The sequence below is a fragment of the Tupaia chinensis genome, unplaced genomic scaffold (genome assembly GCF_000334495.1).
Source record: "Tupaia chinensis unplaced genomic scaffold, TupChi_1.0 Scaffold000090_1, whole genome shotgun sequence".
Lineage (NCBI taxonomy): Eukaryota > Metazoa > Chordata > Mammalia > Scandentia > Tupaiidae > Tupaia > Tupaia belangeri.
The window spans coordinates 429,466-439,938 of record NW_006159552.1 but is presented as its reverse complement, the minus strand read 5'-3'; the positions used below and the strand labels follow the sequence as shown (position 1 = coordinate 439,938).

The following is a 10,473-nucleotide window of genomic DNA, read 5'->3' as shown; positions in this document are numbered from 1 at the left end:
AAGAGTGGAGGTGCTATCTATTTTTAATATCGAACGACTGGAAAATATCTTGGTCCCTATACTTTACCTATGGCAGTGTGTCACCCCCTAATTCTTTCCAGACCAGAATCCCCGGCATGCTGCTTTTCACAGGTTGCTCAGAGTCATCGTGGGTGCTCCTGAGAAATTCAGCTGGAACCAAGCTCTTGGGCTGAGGGCCTAGGAAATTTCACCTTTTCTAGTTGCAGTTGATTTTTTTTTTTTTTTTTTGAGAAGTTTTCACTATAGGGCGCGTGCGCTCGCCAGATAGAGAGAGACAGAGAGACAGAAAGCGAGAAATCGCCCCCCAGGGGAGATGGTCACGCCGCAATCCCTTCTCCTCCATTCTCCTCTCGGGATCTTGGGCACGCACACACACGCGCCCGGCGTGAGTTTTAAGCCACCGGGTCCGGGACGCGAACCGCAGTCGACTACGTGGGAGTCCAGTGACATAGCCATTACGGTAACTGCTGGTTCCCTAGTTGCAGTTGATTTTGATGCACCACAAAGTGGGTGGACGTATGCTTTAGAACACAGCTGACCTGGGACCAGCCCCATGGCGCAGAGTGGTAGGCTGCGCTGCGTGGGAGAAGCCAGACCCCACAAGGTGACTGCAGTTTGAGAACCGGGCCGGGTCAGCCTGAATCACACTGGACACTAATGCAGGTGCCCAGGACTGGATGGACAAGAAGGGGGAAATTGCAGTGTGACCAGATCTTACGGCAAACACTTCTCTCTCTCTCTTCCCCCACCTCCCGTCACGTACAAATGCTCTATCATAAATAAAGACAAAAAAAGAACACAGCTGAATTTCAAAGATTGTTTCATTTGCTATATTCAAATGAAAATACAAAAATGACTCTCTGGCATATCACATGTATAATCAACTTTTCTCATTAGTAGGCACAGTGCATAGTACAACAAGATGCTAATACGTATGTGAACTGACTGAACTTTAAGAGGGAGTTGAACAATAATTCGGTATTTTGCAGTTCTTCAAGTAGTTTTTAAGAGTAAATGTCACTGGGAGGCTAGCCCTATACCAGAGCCCTTGAGTCCTGAATAGAGGATGCAGATCCCACACGGCCAACCAGGGTTTGAATCTGGTCCCAGGGGCTTGAAAAACACACTGAGCATCCACCCAGGATCCTGACGGGATGGAGAACTGGAGGAGTGGGAATGGCAGCATGACCAGGTACCATTGGAGGTGTCTTCTTTCTCTCCTTCTGACATAAATAAGCACACACACACACACACACACACACACACATGCACGCGCGCACAGTGATTGATATGTTTTCTCCTTATATTACTAAGCACAACACACAAACTAATAGTAAAACCCCTGAGGGGCCAGCAGGTGGCATGGTGGTTAAGATGCTGGACTCCCACATGGTCAACTGCCGTTCGAGTCCTAGACCTGGTGGCTGGATTTCTCACTCTGTCCCCATCACCCCACTCCCCTCTCTCTCTGGTCAAATTAAAAATAATAATAATTAATAACATTAAGTAATTCTTTAAAAAAATGTTAAACCCCCTAAAACAAGGAGGCTGAAGATCTATGCCCCTGGCTTATTTATAGTCTAATAAAGGCAGGTGCACTCCAAAGCTGCTTCCCCTGCTGCCTTGTGACTTAGGGTGAGTCAGGTCTCCTTTCTGGTTGGGTCCTGGGTGCTCCCTGAGCACTTGGTACATGCATGCAATGTTGAGGGGCTTAGGCAATGTGGACTACAGGACTCAGGTCCCCATGTCCTATGAGTGAGCCTCACACGGGAGTCATGAAATAAAACAAAAAAGGGTATGCGTAATTCATAATCTTTCGACGCCAAGAAAGCAAATTTGGTACCATCTTGTCCTTTTGAAATAACGGTTACTGAGCTATGACTTGCATGACATAAAATTCACCCTTTTAAAGTTTGAGATTCGGTGGTTTCCAGCATCATCTTAGTATCATGCAATCATCATTGTCTCGGTCCAGAACGTTTATCACCCCGTAAAAAACCCTGTGCCCATCAGTAGATGCTCCCCAGCTCCGGCTCCCACCCTGACCCCACAGCCACCGCCTCCTCTCCGGTCCCTATACATTCACGTACTGTAGACATTGCATGCAGATGGAACCACACAGCACATGGCTTGTTGTGACTTGCTTCTTTCACGGGTCATGTGTTCACGTCTCAAGGAGCAGAGCTGCTGGGTTATATGGTAACTCTGCATTTAACATTCTCAAAACTGCCAGACTGCTTTCCAAACTGACTGCTCCATCTCACAGCCTCAACAGCAATGAATAAGGTGCCGATTTCTCCACTGGGACCCGACAGTTGCTGTGGTCTATCTTCTGGATGGAAGCCATCCTGGCGGTGTGAAGTGGTATCTCTTGGTGGTTTTCATGTGCATTTTCCTGATCGCTAATGAATGATGTTGAACATCTGCTCACTGGTTATTTGTACCTCTTTTTGCAGAACTTTGTGTTTGAATCCTTTGCCTTTTTTTTTTTTTTTAATTTCTTTCTTTCCATGAGCTAGAGATGGAGAGTGAAAGAGAAAAAGAGAGAGAGAGGCACCTCCAATAGGGTCTTGACCTCCACGATCCACCCCTAGTTTCAGCCAGCTTCAGCTCCTAGGCACGTCCATGCCAGTGTACTTGAGGGGGGCTCTGGATGTAAACCGGCACATGGCCTTGCATGTCAGTCTTGCAAAGTGTTGCACTGTACCATGGCACCACTATCCGGCACCATCTCTGCTGCCTGTTTTTAAATTGGGTTATTATTATTTTTTTTTTCCACCACTCACTCAGGGCTGTTTTGTGTTCAAACTCATTCTCAGTTCATCCTGAATCTTTCCGTACTGCTGTCCAAAGCCCGGTGCTCTTTTTCAGAATGAGAAAACCACTGCACCCAACCACATTCCACCAAACCTCACACTGGGCTTTCAGTTTTGGAGTACAGAGGAAGGACGATGGCCCTGTCCGCCCCGTGCGAGTGGTTTACCAGGACCACCCCCGACTCTCCCTCACACTTTCCATTTACATACTGTGCTTTCACACCAAAACGTGATTCAAGAGTACACATTTTCAGAATTCTAAAATCGACCGAAAGCAAAAGCTGAGGTGAATGAAAAAGAACAAAAATATTCTTCCACACTTCCTCCACCCCCCAAGAACGCTTGTTGTGGCAAAGGCCTTGACTACTTCCGCTCACCATAATATCCCCTAGAATGGCAAAGATGTCAAAATATACCGAAATTTGACAAGGAAAGACCATTCGAAGAATATCCCTTTGTTTGTAACAAATGAAATGAAACACATATTTAACTATGTTAAAATATTGATAGAACTATTCTTTTCTTTTCTTTTCTTTTCTTTTTTTCTGCTTTAGGGCATGTGCACTCGCCAGACAGACAGAGAGAGACATAGAGACAGAAAGCAAGAAATCACCCCCCCCCCAGGGGGGATGGTCACACCACAATCCCTTCTCCTCCATTCTCCTCTCGGGATCTTGGGCTCACACGCACACACGTCAGTGTGAGTTTAAGCCACGAGTCAGGGACTTGAACTGTGGCGACTACATGGGAGTCCAGCGACATAGCCATTACGCCAACTGCTGGTCCCCCTAAACAACACACTTAATAGACACAAAAATGAAAAGTTATCTGCTGATGATAATATGTATGTAGGGCTAGCAGATGGCATAGCGGTTACATTGCTGGACTCCTACATGGCCAGCTATGGTTCGAGTCCTGGACCTGGTGGCTTGGAAATCACATGAAGTGTATATTCTTGGGCATGCCTAAGATCCCGGAAGGAGAATAGAAGAGATGGGATTGTGGCATGGGCATCCCCCAGGGAGGTGATTTCCCACTTTCTCCTCTCACGGTCTCTGACTCTCTCTCTCTATCTCTGCCAAGTGCATGTGCCCTAAAGCAAAAAATAAATGAATAAAATAAAAATAAAACGGTAGAAAATAATAATATGTATTGTAATATCTTTGCCTTGACGAATATGTACTATATTCATGCTGAGAAAAACCATGCTGTACACTGTAAAGATGTACAGTGATTAAATGTAAATTTAAAAAATAAAAATTACTTCTCTGAAGGTAATGACAATTAAAATCTGTCCTACTTTACTGAAAAAATAAAACTATGGGTGAATAACTGAAAAAAAAATCAGTGAATGAGGCTGAACTTTCAGACTTTGCAGCTGAAACAACAAGAATATATGGGGGAACTGGAAGACAGGCAAAATTACTTGTAATCTAAGACACTGGCCTCTCCAGTCTTAGAGTCCCCGTCCCACCCAAATGGCCTCCCCAGCCTGATCTAGTCCTGCCTCCAGGGCAGCCCCGACTCAGACTTGGCATTAGCCTTTTTCTCGGCCTGGCTCCCTCCTCTCTTCCTTCCCCGGCAGAACCGTTTCAGGCCACTTATCTGGGCCAGCTCTGGCACCATCCTGTCACTGGGGCGGCACTCCAGATCCCCATGCGCTGGACTCAACATGCGTGCTGTGTACCCTCAGAGCCACCTGTAGAGCTACCCCGCAGACCCCTGAGGACGGGGCGGTGTTCCTGTTTTATTTTCTTATTGTTTCTACTATTTACAAGACTGCCAGTCACACAGGAATGACTCAAGAAATATTCCTTGAATGAATAAGATGACACTACGTGTGGAGTTCGGGCATGTAATTCCCTAAACTTTTCATACGGAGCACATTCCATTTAGAAAATCTCAATGAATGAGTCAAAATTTCCTGAGGTTGCCCCTGCAAAAAAGGATGTGTCTGCAAAAGGGCGAAATGCGGTAAAAGGTAACCAGAGAGCAGAAGAGCGCTTCCTCTGACGTCTGATTTCACATACACACGGGAGGCTTGGGAAGACCACACAGGCAGCGCGCTGGTTACTGCTTCTCTGCAAGTGAAAGTTCGTAATCCATGGGACCACAATAAAACACTGATGCCACGGGAATCAGTCTTTCCCAGTTAGCAGGAGGCCGGCAGTGCTGACGTTTACTTGGCGGCTCAGACCAGATGCAGATTTGCTTTTCCAGAGCAGGGTGTGACCAGGCAAGTGTGGATCTAGAAGTCTGCAACTCAGGGGGCAGGGAGGGATCCAGAGACGGAGCTGCCCGACCATGACAGATGCATGCAATCAATCCCCATGCCTGCCTCACAGGAGTGGAGGAAAGAGGCTCAAGGAGGATACAAAAGGGAGGCCACAAGGGCTCGCATGGGGTGCTGAGATGATGACAATGTGTGTGGAGGAGCAGGGTGCAGACTTTCTTTTGAGAGGTTTTTGCTATAGCGTACATGCACTCACCAAGAAGTCAGAGAGAGACAGAGATGGAAAGTGAGAAATTAGTCCCCACGGGGAATGGCCACGCCGCAATCCCTTCTCCTCCATTTTCTCGGGATCTTGGGCACGCACGCACATGCGTCTGGCGTGAGTTTAAGCCACTGGGTCCAGGACTCGAACCGTGATTGACAATATGGGAGTTCAGTGATGTAGCCTTTATGCTAACTGCTGGTCCCAGGCAAAGAGATTTAAAGCAAGGACAGATGACAAAGACAGATCAAAGAAAAGCCCATGGAGGAGATGGCCACAAGAAGGAGGAGAGGGACCAGTAATTAGCATAATGGCTATGTTGCTGGACTCCCATGTAGTGGACCATGATTTAAGTCCCGGACCCAGTGGTTTAAACTAATGCCGGGCATGTGTGCGTGCGTTCCCAAGATCCCAAGACGAGAATGGAGGAGAAGGGATTGCGGTGTGGCCACTCCCCCTGGGGGGTGATTTCTCGCTTTCTATCTCTCTGTCTCTGTCTTTCTGGTGAGCGCACATGCCCTATAGCAAAAACCTCTCAAAAGAAAAAAGAAAAAAAAAAAAAAAAGGAGGGAAGATGAGGTGATGTGAAGCATCATAATAAGGAGGTGAGCATCACCCCATGTGAAAAGAGAGAAAACACAGAGTCCTGTATTAATGTAAATGTGAACGAATCGCTTCTGGAGCAGGCGGTATATGCCAGTCTACAGCTGGTTCAACTGGAGAGCCAGCCATGTTACACAGCAGAGCACAGCATCGCTTCAACAGAGATTCTTATCATGAACTGCATTCCCAGCTTGTGCCCCAGCTAGGTTCGGCCCAGGTCTCTAGCTCAGAAACTTACTTCTCGGGACCAGCAGTTAGCGTGATGGCTATGTCGCTGGACTCCCATGTAGTCAACCGCGGTTCGTGTCCTGGATCCGGTGACTTAAACTCATGCTGGGCACGTGTGCGTGCATGCCCAAGATGCTGAGAGGAGAATGGAGGAGAAGGGATTGTGGCATGGCCACCCCCCTAGGGGGGGATTTCTCACTTTCTGTCTGTCTATCTGGCAAGTGCACGCGCCCTATAGCAAAAACCACTCCAAAAAAAAAGAAAGAAACTTACTTCTCATACCTATACATCTAATTCTGTGTGATTTGTTTTCTTATTCTACTACAATTATAATCTCTGTTCAAAAAACACTTGTCATTTGCAGGAACCAACAGTTAGCATAATGGCTATGTCGCTGGACTCCCACGTAGTCGACCGTGGTTCGTGTCCCGGACCTGGTGGCTTAGAACTCATGCCGGGCGCGTGTGGGTGCATGCCCAAGATCCCAAGAGGAGAATGGAGGAGAAGGGATTGCGGCGTGACCATCCCCCCTGGGGGATTTCTCACTTTCTGTCTCTCTGTCTCTGTCTGTCTGGCAAGCGCATGTGCCCTATAGCGAAAACCTCTCAAAAAAAAAAACCCAAACAAACAAAAAACACTTGTCATTTGGAACATCACACGTAACATTGTGACACCCCCAGACAAACCGAACCTAGCTGAATGAAACAGATGTGGCATCTTTTCTTACCTAAGCATGCGCAAGGTAAATTAAGATGCAGTTTCCATCAAGTGCTTTGAAATTGCCAAGCAGACTGAGGGCTCTCATAGGGAATCACAAGGACGGGGGAACAATCTCCCCATGCACTGTGCTCTCGACGACTCTGCTGCAAGCCACAGCCATGTGCTCTGCTTTTGTCTGTCTGTCTGCTCCCCACCCTGTGGGCACCGTGGCACTGCACCTCTCATCCCTACTGTTCAGTACGCAGGAAGACAGGAAAATATTTGTTGAACGAATGGAATTGATTTTTTTCCCACTGGTTCATATTTTTAGCCATCAAGACAAACGGAAACTTCTACTCATGAGAATGTGACAGGAGTAAGGTGCTCTACTCTTAGCCTATCCTAAGTTTTTTTTTTTTTTTTTTTTAAGTTTTTTTATTTCTTACAAAAGAGAGACAGAGAGAGAAGAGACAAAGAGAGACAAAGGAAGCAGGCACCTCCGATGGGGTCTTCACAATCCACTCCCAGCCACCCAAAATCGGTGAATAAAGGTAATGGTATGGTAGAAAGTAAAGAGGCTTGGGAACCAGCAGTTAGCGTAATGGCTATGTCGCTGGACTCCCACGTAGTCGACCGCGGTTCGCGTCCCGGACCCGGTGGCTTAAAACTCATGCTGGGCACGTGTGCGTACATGCCCAAGATCCCGAGAGGAGAACGGAGGAGAAGGGATTGCGGCGTGACCATCCCCCCTGGGGGGGGATTTCTCGCTTTCTGTCTCTATGTCTCTCTCTGTCTGTCTGGCAAGCGCACGCGCCCTACAGTGAAAATCTCTCCAAAAAAAAAAAGAAAAAGAAAGTAAAGAGGCTTTGTGAATATTGACAATGCCTCGATATTTTTATGCAAGTCTCTAAGGGATAAAGAAGGCCACGGGAAAGAGGTGTAAATGGGGGAGACACATAGATACAATTCACGGCCTTGAGGAGTATCATACAAAGTGCATTTACAGGAGTAATCCCACTCTGCGACTGGGAGGAGATGGAGCTTCCTGAACGCCTCCAGCACCTCCCACTCCACCACAATCGGGAACTATCAGAACAGGAGAACATACAGGCTGAAAGAGAAAGTATAAAAAGTAGATCCCATCAGCAGTTAGTGTAGGAATTTTCTTATCTAATATTTCAAAAACAATCTGGGAATGGGGACCAGCAGTTAGCGTAATGGCTATGTCACTGGACTCCCATGTAGTCGACCGTGGTTCGAGTCCCAGACCCTTAAACTCACGCCGGGCCTGTGTGCGTGCATGCCCAAGATCTCGAGAGGAGAATGGAGGAGAAGGGATTGTGGTGTGGCCATCGCCCCTGGGGGGTGATTTCTCGCCTTCTGTCTCTCTGTCTCTGTCTTTCTAGCGAACACATGAGCCCTATAGCAAAAACTGCTACAAAAAGAAAAAAAACCAATCTGGGAATGGGAGTACAGTATGAAAATCTCCAAAGGTTTCAATGTTTTCCCAGAAAAGTGGAAAAAATCACATTAGAGACGGTAAACTGTAACATCTTATGGAGCTACGAAAAGGGCTTGGGACTTACATCCTCAGTGTTCTAAAATAAACCTAAATCCTGGGTTTCCTGAAGACACCAGGCTTTGGTTTGACACTAAAAGGATAGAAAATGGTAGTATCCCCCAAAGACCAGTGCAAACAGAACAGAAAGTAGCATCCCTCTGTGGAAGCCCCTGGCTCTTGGCTCTCCTGGGAGGCCGAGAAGTCCTGGGGGAGTACACAGTAAGAAAGTCACCCGGAACACAGAAAATCTTAGAGCATAAGGAAAATGTTTGAGGAACTAGAGAAGCTCTCATATAAAACGAAAGCTAAAAATGTTCGATTTCTTTGGTTTGTGAGCCCTAAGGGAGGAAGTGGGTACAAACACCAAGGTGGAAAACTGCAAGGCGTGCAGAGAGAAAGACCTTAGACCAGCTGTAAGGAGTAAGGGTCCAGAAGGCCTGAATGAAGGCGAACCTTCCTTAGTCTCCTTAAATACTAAATTAACAAAACAAACGTCTATTTCAACTGACTCATATCTGAGGAACAATGTGCTCAACTGCACCATTCCAAACAAGGTATTCTAATTAGAAGCAAATTATGCATAAAAGAAACCACTAATTTTAGAGGCAAAGTTAATACCAGGGACTCTCTCCACCCAGGTTAGCGCTGTGTGCCCAGCCCCACGCCTGGCACATGATAGGCAGTCAATAGAATTTCCTGAAGAAATAAAGAAATTAAAGCAGTGCATTTCAATATTGCCAAACAGAGCAAATACCCTCCCAGAAAACAGTGATAGCAATTTTCTCCTTCCTCTCTAGATGTCTTCTTCTAAAGTCTCAGTCTCAGTTTTAATAAGGAATCACTTCCACAACCAACAATGATACAAGGAAAGACTGATGTAAGCACACAATTATATGATTCAGCAAAATATTAGTCAGCCCTACTTACCCATGTGTTCTGTACCCACAGTCAACCAAATGCCAGTTGAAAATATTCAGAAAAAAATAAAATGAATAAAAATGATGCAAATAAAAAAACTACAGTGTAGCATTTTACATGGCATTTGTATTGCATTAGGTATGTGATCAGGAGATGATTTAAGTATACAAGAAGGTATGCATAGGTTATATGAAACTACTGTGCCATTTTATATAAAGACTTGAGCCTCTGTGGAGTTTTTTTTTTTTTTTTGGAGAGATTTTTGCTATAGGGCATGTGCGCTAGCCAGAGAGACAGAGAGACAGAAAGCGAGAAATCACCCGCCAGGGGGAATGGCCACGCCACAATCCCTTCTCTTCCATTCTCCTCTCGGGATCTTGGGCACACATGCGTTGAGTCTTAAGCGACTGGGTCCGTGACTCAAACCACGGTCGACTACATGGGAGTCCAGCAACATAGCCATTATGCTAACTGCTGGTCCCAGCTCCTGTGGATTTTGATATCCATCCAAGTTCTGGAACCAATCTCCCATGGAGTCTGAGGCATGCCTGTCCAGCCACTCTTGCGTAACTGAGTTTTACTTCACTGCACTCTGCGGATACTGCATTTTTTAACGAACTAAAGATGTGGGGCCACCCTGTGTTGAACAGGACTATAGGTGTGATATTTCCAACCTCATGTGTTCACTATTCTACATTTTGGTAATTCTCACAATAGTTCATATTTTTTGATTATATCTCTTATGGTGATATATGATCAATGATCTTTGATGTTATTGAAAGTGCTTTGGGGGCACTGCAAATTGTGCCCATAGAACACGGTGAGATTAAAGAATAAATGTGTGTGTGTTCTGATTGCTCCACTGACGGGCCATTCTCCAACGCTCTAACTATCCTCAGGCATCCCTATTTGCTGAGACACCACAATATTGAAATTAGGCCAATTAATAGCCCTTACAATGGCCTCTGAGAGGAAGATTCCCATATCTCCACTCTAAATCAAAAGCTAATAAGGATTAAACTCAGTGAGGAGGGTATGTGAAAGCCAAGACAGGCTGAAAGCTAGGTTTCTTGTACAAAATAGTCAAGCTGAAAACGTTTGTTTGTTGGTTTGTTTTAAAATAGTTGAAGGA

The 10,473-nt window shown here is 46.0% G+C and overlaps 1 protein-coding gene across 3 annotated transcripts in view; it reads right to left on the bottom strand.

Moving 5' to 3' along the window:
• GMDS (GDP-mannose 4,6-dehydratase) overlaps positions 1 to 10,473 on the bottom strand; it is an 806,940-nt gene that overhangs the window by 466,437 nt on the left and 330,030 nt on the right. The window lies entirely within an intron of this gene.